This window comes from Cryptomeria japonica, chromosome 6 (assembly GCF_030272615.1).
Source record: "Cryptomeria japonica chromosome 6, Sugi_1.0, whole genome shotgun sequence".
Taxonomy (NCBI): Eukaryota; Viridiplantae; Streptophyta; class Pinopsida; order Cupressales; family Cupressaceae; genus Cryptomeria; species Cryptomeria japonica.
In genome coordinates, this window is record NC_081410.1 from 611,046,393 (window position 1) to 611,060,513 (window position 14,121).

Here is a 14,121-nt window from a genome sequence, read left to right on the forward strand (position 1 = left end):
CTAATGTTAATTCCAATTAAGATTGAAAATTTAATAGTACATAAAAATAAATACCATAATTAACATGTAAAAATAACCCACTTAGATTATGTATTACTAATTAAATTTATTATTATTATTATTAGTCTTTGTAAAAATTTATGGTACCACTTATAACCATAACTTATATTGTTTACTTTAACCTTCTAATCAGTTAATGTAAATCAAATTACATTATTAAAATTATATCAATATGAAAATCGAATTTATAATGGCAAAACGATTTGAAAATTAGTATTACAAATGCAGGAAAAATGAATTTCATAGTTATAAATATAAATGTCAAAGCAAATATTCAAACACCAAAATAGTCAGTTACTTTATTAAACCGCATGGCGAGGTAATTAGAAAATGAGTGGGGAGTGGGAAGTGGGCCCACGACCCCCCCACCCCCTCTCCCCCCCCAACTTCCCACATAAAAAGGCTTTCCAGTATAAAAGGATTCTTTTAAAATGGAAACAACGCGCCCTTTCTTTCCTTTTTTTTTTGAAAAGAAACATTTATATCAATGAATAACTCCCAATTAAAATTTATAATGTATTTCAATATATGATATTATTAACATATTCCTATTTTATATATATATATATATGATCTGATTTTTTTTATTTATTTTTTTTGATAAAAATGGACAAGCCACTAAACTTATTTATTATTCATAAATATGTTTACATCGGGTTCAAAAGAGGCATACCGACAGGAAAGAACCCGCAAGAAAACCTTTGGTTGTAGCCTTCAAAAAAAAACTAAACACTACCCTTACATCATTTGTTACATATCCAATATGATCCCCCAAACCCCTACATATGAAATTATACAAGGGTCCCATAGGACTTTTACAAAAAAACCAGTCTGCTGCCAAATAAAGGGCTGAATAACAAAATTCCATCAATATATCATGAAGGACCACCAAGGAGACAAGAAACAATAGTAATGTAGGAACTTCTACCAATTGAAACTAAAGAGAGCCTCCTTGGAAGATATGATACTGCCAAAAAACTCCAGCATAACAGCAGCCAAAAAAACCTTTGAATCTGCATCCAAAAACCATACCACCAACTCCAAGATAAAAACAATCAGATATGCAAAAACCAAGAACTAGTGCTCTCCTCTAGAGGATCATGGGCTGAATTGGGAGGAGGAATAACCCTCAATGGAAGTGCCAAACAAGCAAGAGCGGTGAACAAAAAGCCCAAAGAAAGCAACGAGTGCAAGGCCTCAAAAACCACCCAAGCTTTATCCACATACTGATTAGGAACCAGATACAACAAAAAATCCATAGAAGCCCGTGTATCTTCCATGGTGTCACAAATCAACCCCATTCTTAATTCATACAATAATTGACCAAACCAACCATTAACCATGAGCTCCATGCGAGGAAGAAACCCACCATAATAAAAAGACCCCACATCAAAAAGATAATCAGCCAATGCAGAAGAAACCATATCCCAATTACATACTGTCGAAAAAATGAACGTGGAAACCAAGAGGCAGACCAAATCATCGTCAAGTAAAATATCATAACAGATTGTAACAAACCAAGACAAAAGCTTAGCATAAGAAATATGAGGCCAAATTTCCAGCCAACGGCACCTCAGAAGTTTGCGGAATTCAAAAGCCACCGCAGAGAAAACAAATTAAAGACCTTACCAAGCTTGTCACCATTATCCACGTTCTCATCCTCCGATACCCCAACTTCGAGCACCACTCTGTATATAATAGAGGCCATGGAAGATGACATTTGCAGAAAGAAGAAACTCCAGAAAAAACCACATAACCATAAAACCCAAAATGTTGCTTTTCTCATAATAAAACAAGATAACACATGAAAGTATTAATGAAAAACCCACCATCAACTTACCATAATAATAAGAACAGATATGCAAAATATCCATTGCAAACTTCCATGATTTGAACATTTCACAGGGGTTAACAACCCTGAAAACTGACAAACATAAATGAAAATCAAGAAGGAGAGGACACCACCACCAAAACAAATGATCACCGCATAATACCAAATCTGTCATGGCCGAAAACTCACACAGTGCGAACATTGATGCAGTACCAATCCTCAACAAATAATAATAACCCAAGATCGTACCGCACATTAGAAAGTAACACACATACCACAAACCTATGAAGGACCGAAAATAAAAGACATTCAAACTCACAAGCCACCACCCTTGAATATATCATGATCAACCATGTCCTCACCCTATAAATGGCATTATATATGACAGATACAGAAGTATGGTTTCTACATCAGATATAAGGCACATACAAAGTCATCCATAAAGTGAAAAAGAAGATGAACCTGACCAATCAAGGAGGGTGGGCAACCAATCAGCCAAAAAGAAAAGAACTTTGAACACCTTCCCAAACTATCGAAGGAATTTCAGATGAATTAACCAACCAGAAATGAGCTTTACTTTCAATGGCAAGATTTGCCAGGAAATCAGTCACTCTGTTAATTTCCCTATAGCAATGACATATTAGGAAAGAATCAAAAGCATCTAATTTCTATAAAATTTGATCCAGCAAATACTGCAACTTCCAACAATTAGATTTCTTCTTCATAACACTTTGAATAATAACCATTGAATCACCTTCAATTACTGTGTTCTTGATCTTTAGAGAAATTGTCATATCCAACCCTAAAGACAAAGCTTGAAACTCAGCAAAATTGTTAGTGATATAACCAAGATCATGGCATTTAGCAAGAATGAGATGCGCATTATGATCAAAGATAGCCATCCCCACCCCTGCCTTCCCAGGGTTTCCCTGGGAGGCACCATCAAAATTAAGTTTAAAGTGACCCCAAGGCGAAGGTTTCCATTTGGTCAGTGCCCGCTTCGCAAGAGAATTATAACTCTTGGAGATTGAGCCATGAGAAGGTAAAGTCGAGAGGGCTCCCCAAACCCTGGTAATCCTACTATCCCAATGCAAGAAAGAAGATTGACTTCCCAAGTTCTTATAGATATAAGACAAAGCAACCTCCGAAATCGAGGCTTCTATTTTATGCAAAACCTCTGATACTAAGGAAGTAACCTTCTTAAAAATCATTTTATTCTGTTCCAGCCAAATATTCCAAATGATAATAGATTGAGAGATAACCCAAAGACATGCACAAAAAGAAGAAGAAAACATGAGAGGGTGGGAATGAAAATGAGAGGCAAGGTCCTTGCCTATAACATCAGATAAGCCCAATTTACTAAGCAGCCAATTCCAACAATCATAAGCAAAATCACAATGGAGAAACAGATGTGAGGAGGACTCCAGGTTCTTATTACAAAGAACACAAGGAAAAGCCACAGTAATGCCTAATCTATCCAACGGCATGCCTATAAGAACTCTATCCTAGACAGCCAACCAAGCAAAAAAACCAGCCTTGGGTAAACAAGTTGAATGCCAGAACAACTTATAGGGCCAATAAGAGCCAAAAGTTGTAGATAAAAGGGAAATATATCCTCCCTTAATAGAATATTTACCAGAAGCATTCCCAGTCCAAATAAATTCATCTTCAGAGTGCGAGAAAGTAATAAATGTTTCACTCAAAATCTTAACAAACTCTTCTTTCAAATGCAAATCCACATCAAGGAAGTCAATCGACTTCCATTTAACTAACTTCAAAGGACCATCCTGAACAATATCAAAATAATCTGCCACAAACACACCCCAAAGAGAGGTGATGAGACCAATCAAGGGAGACCAATCCCTAATACTAATCAAAGAACAATGTTTGTTCCATGATTCATCCCAGGGTATAGCTTTCCTTCCATTATGAACAACCCATGAGAGGCAGGGGATAATAACTGATCTACATTTGCATAAGAAATTCCAAATGACCGAACCAGAAGGTAAATTAGAGAATTTGAAAATACTCTCTTTGGGACCATTATTTAGATATTTGGCAAACATAATCTAATCCCAAAAAGAGGTAGGCTTCTCATACAATCTCCAAACCAATTTGGCCCCTAAGGCTAAATTTTGGGTCTCCAAATTATGAACCCCGATCCCCCTTGAAACCTATGGCAAGCAATTTTTCTCCCAAGCAACCAAAGGCAACCTCTTCTTGCCATCTTTATTATTATAGCAAAGAAAACATCAAAGAGTATCTTGCAAATTTACAACAACAGACTTGGGAGACTCTAAAACCGACATTAAATAAATTGGAATAGAACTCATAACAGATTTAATAAGTGTCAGTTTTCCAGCTGAAGTCAACCATTTGTGATTCCAAGAATGAATTCTTTTTGAAATGGCCGAAGTTACCTTATCCCAAAATCCAAGCCTATCTTGCTTAACAAAAAAGGGAATCCCAAGATAGGAACAGGGCAAGTTACCAATCTGAAAACCCCAGAAGGAATGCAACCTCTGCCGCACCAACAGTGATGTATTAAGAAAGAAGATTTTAGACTTATCAATATTGACTTTTTAACCTGAAAACAAGGCATATTCTTGAATAACACTTGAGATAATCTTAGCCTCTGACAGAGAATAATGCCCAAACAACAGGGTATCATTAGCAAAGAGGCAATGAGAGATAGCTTGAGGAAAATTCAAAACCCTAATACATCACCAAGAGCCCTGTGATCTAGCAGCCCTGATAGCCCAACTAAAGGATTCAACAAGAAGAATAAACAAAAAAGGAGAAAGGGGATCTCCTTGCCTCAAACCTCTGGAAGAGGAGAAGAAACCACAGGGAGAACCATTGAGGATTACTGAAAATCTAGCAGAAGACATACAAGAGCGAATCCATTTTACCCAAGCGTACGAAAAACCCAAACTCAACAACACTTTACACAAAGCATGTCATTCTACTCTATCACAAGCCTTCATCATATCAAGCTTAAGAATCATAGTCAAAGACCTCTGGGAGGAGATAGAATGCAACAACTGATGCGCTACAATAGCTCCTTCCGCAGTTTCCCTCCCTAGAACAAAACCCCCTTGCTCCAAGGAAATAAGCTATCTCTCCTTCGAATATCATTTGGAACATATGGTTAGAAAGAAACAATAGGATTTTAAGAAAGTTATCAGCTTCGCTCTCTGACATTTTAGTCAAGATAGAGGCTTCTATCTCAAAGGTGGATTTGTCATACATTCATAAGAATTTGGAAAATTTGACATCCTTCTCTCATTGGGATGGCAGGATTACAAGGACATGGAAATCTCTCTCTGCCATCCCTTCTCATGGGTCTGTTGAAAAAGGTCTGGTTACTAGTAATAAGAGACGTGCTGCTAGATGGGATCCTCCTCCTTTGGGCCATTTCAAGCTTGATTTTGATGGTGCTTCTAGGGGTAACCCGGGATTGGCTGGGGCTGGTATGGCTATTTTTTACTGTTTTAATAGTTGCGCAATGTCATGCCCTTGGTTCCTAGTCAAACAATTTTGCTGAATGCCAAGCTTTGTCAGTTGGGATTGATTTGGCTATTTCTTTAGGGATTAAAAATCTATTGATTCAGGGGGATTCGATGGTCATCATTCAGAGTGTTATGAGTTGTAAGAGTAATTGTTGGCACTTGAAGTACATTTTAGATCATATTTTGGAGAAATTATCCTTCTTTGATACATTCTCATTATCTCATTGTTTTAGAGAGTTGAATAGGCTGGCAGATTTTCTGGCTAACATGGCAATTGACACCGGTGCTCAACTTAAGATTGTGGAGGTAAGTGATATTCCTCAAGACATTTTTCTTAGGTATTTGATCTAATCCTAAGGTTTTAAGGTGATTGTTTTGGGCTACTTCTTTCCATTATCTCTTGAGGTATTCATATTATCCTCTACTCTGATCAGATTGTATTTGTACCACATGTGTAGATAGGAGGATGATAGGCTCTATTATGTTTCTGTTTACATATGGTGTATTCTTACAATTCTACATTTGGGCTAGATGTTGATGTTTATATCTCATGAGGTGTGGTTAGCAGGTAAACTACAGTTTGCAAATCATTCTAAAGATCAATTTATATTTTGTTGAGGTATGGGTTCTTGGGTATTTGATCTAACCTATGGGTTTATGGTAATTCATTTCAATTTATCTGTTTCTATTATCTCTTGAGGTACTCGTGTTATCCTTTACTCTAATCAAATTTTATTTGCACCACATGTGTAGATAGGAGGATGATAGGATATATTATGCTATTATTTACATATGGTATGTTCTTAAAATTTTCTTATGGGCTAGATGATGCGGTGTGTATCCCATGAGGTATGGTTAGCAGGTAATTTGCAGTTTTTGTCGAATATGCATGTTATTATAAAGATAAATTGAAATACTATTGAGGTAAGGGATATTCCTCAAGGCTATGTGTAAGGCAATAGGATGCCTTGTATAGGCCCTCTATTTTATATAGAAAGCACATTTTTACTTTGTGTATCAGTCATTTATAGGGTGGTTGTGTTTTGAGCAGTTTTTTGTTTTCAGTCCTTCATAGGTTGTGGCATGCTTGTAACTTTTTAATGTGCAGTATGTTCCTAGGCTTTTATTACTTGTTAAAGTATTTGTACTATATTTTTGGCTGCCTTGTGTGTGTTCTCGGCCTCGACAGAATTGGTTTTATGTGATAATCATTGTTGAGGGTGGTGTCCTCTCTTGCTTGATATTCATTTATGGATGTCAGTTGACGGGTTGTTAATCCATGTGAAATGTTCAAATCAAGTAAGGTTGCAATGGATATTTTGCATTTCCATTATGGGAAGTTAAGGGCGGTTTTCTCATTTATATTATCTTGTCAAGCAGCTTTTTATGTTTATGTTTATGTGGCTTTTTTGGAGCTCTTCCTCCTACAAATGTCTTCTTCTCTATCTATTGGGGCATACAGAGTGGTTTTAGAAGCCTGAATAGTGGAAGAAGAAAATGAGGACAATTTTGTCAAGCTTGGTAAGGTCTTTAATTTGTTTACTCCTGCGGTGGATTTTGGATTCTATAGGCTTATGGGGTGTCAATGGCTCGAAGTTTGCCCTCAGGTTTCTTATGTTGAGCTTTTCTCTCGCTTTGTTACTATTTGTTATGATGTTTTACTTGATGAGGATTTGGTCCGCCTCTTGGTTTCTACGTTTATTTTTTCGACGGTATGTAATTGGGCCTCGGTTTCTCCTGCATTGGCTGATTGTCATTTTGATATGGGGTCTTTTTACTACGATGGCTCTCTTCCTCGTCACGAGCTTATGGTTAATGGTTGGTCTGGCCAATTATTGCATGAATTATGAATGGGATTGATATGTGATTCCATGGAAGACACTCGAGCCTCCATGGACTTTCTGTTGTATCTGGCTCCTCATCAGTGTGTGGATAAAGCTTGGGTTGTCTTTGAGACATTGCATTTGTTGATCACTCTAGGCTTTTTATTCTCTGCTCCTACTTGTTTGGCTTTTCCTCTAAGGGTTATTCCTCCTTCGGTCTCAGCTCATGAACCTCCGGAGGAGAGCACTAGCTCTTGGTTTTTGGATATCTGACTGCTTTTTGGAGTTGGTGGAATGGTTTTTGTTGTTGCAGATTGGGAGGTTCTTTGGCTTCTATTAGGCTCAGATGGCTATCTATGGCTTTGGCAGGAACTTATACATCTGTAGTATCTCCCTGGTGGTCCTTCATGGCATTTTTGTTCAGCCCTTCATTTGGTGGCAGTCTGGTTTTTTGTAATTGTCCTATGGGACCCTTGTAAAAAATTTAAAGGTAGGGGGTTGGGGGATCTGTCTGGACAGCAACAAATGATGTAAGGGTAGTGCCTAGTTTTATTTTTTTGAAGGCTACAAACGGAGGTTTTCTTGCGGGTTCTTTCCTGCCAGTATGCCTTTTTTGAACCCGATGTAAACATTTTATTAATAATATATAAGTTTAGTGGATTTTCCACTTTTACCAAATAAAAAATAAAAAATTGATTAACTATTTTATAGGGATTTGATTCACACCGTTTGAATTAAATAAAGTAAAAATTTAAATATTTCTATTAAAAAATAAACCGTATCTTTTATAATTATAATTTTGTATCATGTTTTTGAAATTGTTCTATTTTTTATTAAAAAAATCTAATCATTTTAATAAATATAATATAATTTTATAATATTTAATCATAAATTTAGATTATTTTCATTCAATCATTAAAAATATCTATTTTCACTTTATTGTTTATATTATATAATTTTATGATTATTAATTAAAAAAAAAAAAAAATTATTTTGATAAAAGTGGATTTACCACTAAATTATATTAATATTTTAATCTTTTACATGGTGTCTGGTTCAACAAGCAATGGAGGGAGTGAGCCAGTAAGAAAACCCTCCAGTATTGCTCCAAAAAACTTAAGGCCTACCTACCCATTACAAAGAGGCCTCATGGGCATAATCCAAAATACCCCTCCCCATATTACATAGCATTTCCATTAGATACAAAAGAAGTTGCGATAAAAGGCATACAAAAAGATATCAGATGCATAATCATCATTTCAGCACACTGTGAAGAACACCGCAATAATGGCATAGAAGAACAACTGCCAATTACAACATCAGAACAACAAAAAATGAAGATCCTCGAACCACCCTTGGCTACACAGAACAATTCTCCAATCTATTTATTAGCATAAAACTCAAAAAAGGAAATGAAACCACTATAAGAGAGCATGCCATAATGAAAACCGATATCAGATAGAGAATAACCCAAATAAGAAGGAGAGCAGGATGCTGAAATCCTGATGGAATCAACAAGAGGCCGAACCAAAAGAACCAAGCAAATGAAAGAAAAACAAGAAACCACTGCATATACCACAACACCTGCAGATTCCAAGATTCAAAACTCAACCACCACCTTCCAAGCTTCAAGAAAATCATTTGAATAAAGCAGCTTACACTCCCACCCAAAATCCTCATCTTAGAACGTATGAGAATGACAACCCCTGGAAGGATAGAAGCACCAAGAGGAAAGAATGTTAAGATCAAAGATATAACAAACTCATATATATCGCAAACCAAATGAAGGAAGACATCATAACAAATATAACGTGAAGCGATGCTAGAAATCTCACAAAAGTTGAGATAAACAACTCGCACAATCATGATTACCAAAAAAAAATAATATAATCTTAAACTAATAATTAATAATTAAATTTAAGATTAATTTTATTATTATAATTATAATTATATAAATTTCTATATCAACAACTATGAACCAAAATACTAAATACTATTATCAATTGATCAATTTCTATATCACTGTGTATTTAAAAAATATTAAATAATATCATTAATTCATCAATATCTATTAAACAGTTATTAAATATTACCATCATTTATCAATTTGTATATCAATATTAATTAAAAAAATACTAAATACTACCATCAAGTTATCAATACCTATTAAAAAATGTAGACACCTAAAATTAACATTTGATTAATTTAAGCCTATCAACATAATTAATTAACTTTATTGTGTTATCCTTATTCCTCTCAGAATCAATTAAATCTAATTTGATTAATCTTGTCACTATAGTCCAATAATTAATTTATCAAGTAAATTAATTTCTCCTATTCTTCTAAAGTCCTCTCAATAATTATTTCTTCTAAAACCCACTCAGTTAATTAATTCTAATTAATTAACCTAGTCATGTGATTCCTACAAATCACTTTTCTTAATCCCACTTGACCTAATTAATCCTCCTTGAATCTCTCATAATCATGATTATCATTATTCTCCAATTTTTTAATTCCCACTCATGTCACATTAAACTTTTAATCTCTCGAAGAAATTCAAATTTCTTTGAATCCCTCAATGCATCCTTATTTTGAAATTTTTAATTCCTCAAGTTTGAAATTCAAATTTCTCCATCCTTTATTCCTCTATTTCCTATCCATATCCATCCACTTAATCCATCTATACTAATAATAACCCCCTCCTATCCAAACAAATCCCTCATCCATCTATCCACTTACCAATCCTTGGTTCTCCCTTGTCATTGGTTCCATTCAATCAAATCCTATCCACCGATCCACCCCATCCAATCCAATTTATAATCCAATCCTACATTATACAATCATCTCTTCCAATTCAATCATTAATCCCATCCTCAATCCAATCATATTCATTCATCCATCCCCCTTTTCATCCTATCTAATCATTTATCCTCCTTCCAATCCTATCCAATCCATCAAACTGAGCTTTCCCCATCTACCTGAGCTCGCACTAACTTGTGCCAAATCCAAGCACTCATCCATACTACGTTAATCAAATCCAAGCAACAATCCTCTCATCTATAGATCTTGCACATCCAACTTGTCTTTTGTCATTCATCAATCAATCCATCACCTGCCCATCGGGATATATCCTTCCCTAGTCCGGCAGTTTATCCAAATCCATATCCTACTCTTGGCAAGAGAAATCAGTTGGTCATGTGCATGTTGTTTGCATGCTTGAGCTTTTCGCTTTGTTTTCATCTTGTGTCCCAGGACTATACTTGTTCAGGACTGCCTTGATCATCCTATATCTTGGTATGTCTTGGATGGTGTATAATGGGGCATAGTTTTCATGGCATGGTGTGTTCGAAGGTCTTCCTTGTATGAACCGACAACCCTGCATTAGTGTTTATCAACACTTGCATGATTGTGTGCAAGGAATTCCTGTTTGACTGAGCATCAGTCCATGCCTCGGATCTTCATATCATCCTAGTTCTTATAATCAGTGGTGTAGACTATCCATGGCAATATCAAATCTAGGTTTGCTCTCTATACTTGCTCAACAAGAAATCCAATCCATCTATCATTTCTTTGTCTCATTTCATTCACAACACTCCAACTCATCCTACTTCCCTCTTTCATTATCTTCATCCTTTCATCACTTATTCTTCTAATTCCTTTTCGAGAGCACACCTGTGTTCTTCGAACCCGCATGTCCTCTCGAGGGGGCATACCACTGCTTCCTCGTCATCCTTCCCCCTCCTCATTCTTCCTCATCTTATGACTGGGGCATCGTGCTACTAGTCCTTATCCTTTTCTTCCACTATGTTTTATTCTTCTTTGATATCACGTCATTTCACGATGCTATATCAAAGAGGGGCAAAATGTAGACACCTAAAATTAACATTTGATTAATTTAAGCCTATCAACATAATTAATTAACTTAATTGTGTTATCCTTATTCCTCTCAGAATCAATTAAATCTAATTTGATTAATCCTGTCACTATAGTCCAATAGTTAATTTATCAAATAAATTAATTTCTCATATTCTTCTAAAGTCCTCTCAATAATTATTTCCTCTAAAACCCACTCAGTTAATTAATTCTAATTAATTGACCTAGTCATGTGATTCCTACAAATCACTTTTCCTAATCCCACTCAGCCTAATTAATCCTCCTTGAATCTCCCATAATCATGATTATCATCATTCTCCAATTTTTTAATTCCCACTCATGTCACATCAAACTTTGAATCTCTCAAATAAATTCAAATTTCTTTGAATCCCTCAATGCATCCTTATTTTGGAATTTTTAATTCCTCAAGTTTGAAATTCAAATTTCTCTCCCCTTTTTCCAAAGGAATTTTATATTCCTATTTATTTTTCCAAGGCACCCTTGATCCATGCCTTCTATCCAAAATCAATCTCAACCCTTCATAATAAAATCAATCTTGGCCCTCCATTGGCCTTCTCCAATCTATAAATTGGAGCCAATTATCCTCACAAAATCCACTTCTCATGCATTGTTATGATGCCCTTTTCTCCTCTTCTCTCTCTAATCTTCTAATCCAAATCCTCTTATCCATCACTCAAATCCAATCCAATAATCCATTAGTCTTGTTAAGCAAAGGAGAGCATTTCACATCACAAGCAATCAAAGGAGCACATCAAGTGGAGCATCATCAAAGGGCGCCTTCACTTCATCAAGCTCAATCTGAGGGAGAGGTAAAGATAGCAAGGTAAAAAGCATTATTTTCAAATTTTTATGTGGTTTTATGTATGCTTCATGTTCTTATGCTTTTAGTGTTTGATTTGTATGCTAACCACCACTAATCCACCTTGCTCATTTTTCCCCTCTTCAAAAAATACTAAATATTGTCATTAATTTATCAATTTCTTATCAATACCTATTGAGAAAAATAATTACGCCGAAGGCGTCTCTTTATTTGAGATGCACTAATTGATATGGGAAATCAATTGTTCACATTTATTTAGAGGCCTGCAAGACGATTGAAACGTTTGTAGCCATCGATTCTTTTCATTGATTTTTCACATTTTTTGATTGTTTTTCTCACTTTGTATTTTTTCATGGTTTTTGTCCACCTCTCACAATTATCTAAACATCTATTTGTTTAAATACCTTCACCGGCCACCAGTACATCGTATTACTTTATGCCAAATTTTTAATTTTTTTATACACGCGTTTTCCCTTGACGTGTTGTCATTTTAACCTTGTGAATTGATTGAAATTTCTGCCATAAAGAGATTGGTTTCGGTCCCTTTTTTTTCAAAGAATAGCACAATTAAAGTAAATTTTTTAAAAAAAATTACTATGTTGTGTATAAACTATTTTTGGAATTTGTGAATTAAAAAATCAAAGCCAGCACTATAAGAAAAATGAATTTGTATTTGTATGTTTTGCAAGGTAAGCATATATTGTCAATGTTGTTTTCTATAGAAGGACAAAGTCAAAAAAATCATCGAAATTATTGCTAATGTCTTTTTCAGCAGTTTTGTTGCTGATTTGTTTTTTAATACAATTTATATTTGATATAAGATAAAATAATAGTAATATAATATCAAATCATTAATAATTATTATAATATTTAATCTTTTTATCTTATTGTAATAAATTTATATAATAATAGTCTTCAGACATGTAGTGTCACAGTTTAAACACTTTGTTGGTAAAGCGGTCACCAAGGTTAAAAACCCTGCTAGGCCATTGTGCTTGCAGGCCTTGTGTCTTCGTTGGGCCATTGTGCTCATGGGTTTGAACAAGTGAAGTGTGGGGATGAGGTCCCCCTTTTGTGGCCTCACCGGTTCATAGCTCCAAGTCAAAAGTGTTTCAGGTGGAGTCAGAGGGCATGTCATGCCAATGTCACTGGTCACGTTAAAAAATTTACCAAGCATTAAATTAAAAAAAAATCATATAATAATAACAATCATACTAATTATAATATTGTTGTAGTTTATATAAATTACATTTTAAGGATATATAAAAAATTAGAAATATAATAATATAATAATAATGAAATAATATTATAATAAAAATTATAATAGAAGATAATAAAAATAATTAATGTAATATTAGTTACAATATCATAATGATAATATAATAAAAATAATATATTTTTTATTTTGATAAGTTCTACCATTATGGAGGGTAGAGCCCTCTATTAGCTTAAAAAGATTTACATAACAGATAAACCTGGCTGGATTACATAATCTGGATCGGTATACCCCCATCCTCCAAAATCTCCAATGGTCTCTATGTCGAGTCTCCCTGGTCCACCATCTCCTTATCAAAGAACCAAGACAGTGGAGGATCTAAACTTCCCAAGTTGATCTCATAGACTTGGTTGGCTACCATTAGCCAATATGGTTCTGCTGAAAACCCATCTCCAACTTTGAAACCCGCCTCATGCGATCTCCATACTTGCACTATTGGGACAAATAAATTCTTGAAAATGATCCTATCATGTGTGTGATCCCCCCCCAGGGGCTAGCTTCCAATATCCTCACCATCACCTGCATCATCTACCCATCCTGTATTTTGAAAAGCCTTGGACATTGCTCCTCACAGGTCTCTTCATTATAGGAGCGGCCTATAGTTTCAAACGCCCTTTTAATTACCTCTCAGGGATGCTACTTCCATCTTCTGAATGGGAATCTGCTTGCTTCCTCTAAATACAGGCCCTACCCTATCCCTGAGTGAGGCTCGGCATCCAAAATCACACAACCTGAATTGAGATGTAGGATTTGAATGCTCTCAACCACAATTTAGCTATCATTGGGATCGTCCCCCGACTCCAATCAATTTCATTACAAATCGGTCAAAAAGCCTCGCTCAAAAACCTACCCTCTATCTACATCGCCAGCCCAGAAAGCGACAAAACAGAGGGCACAAATTCTGT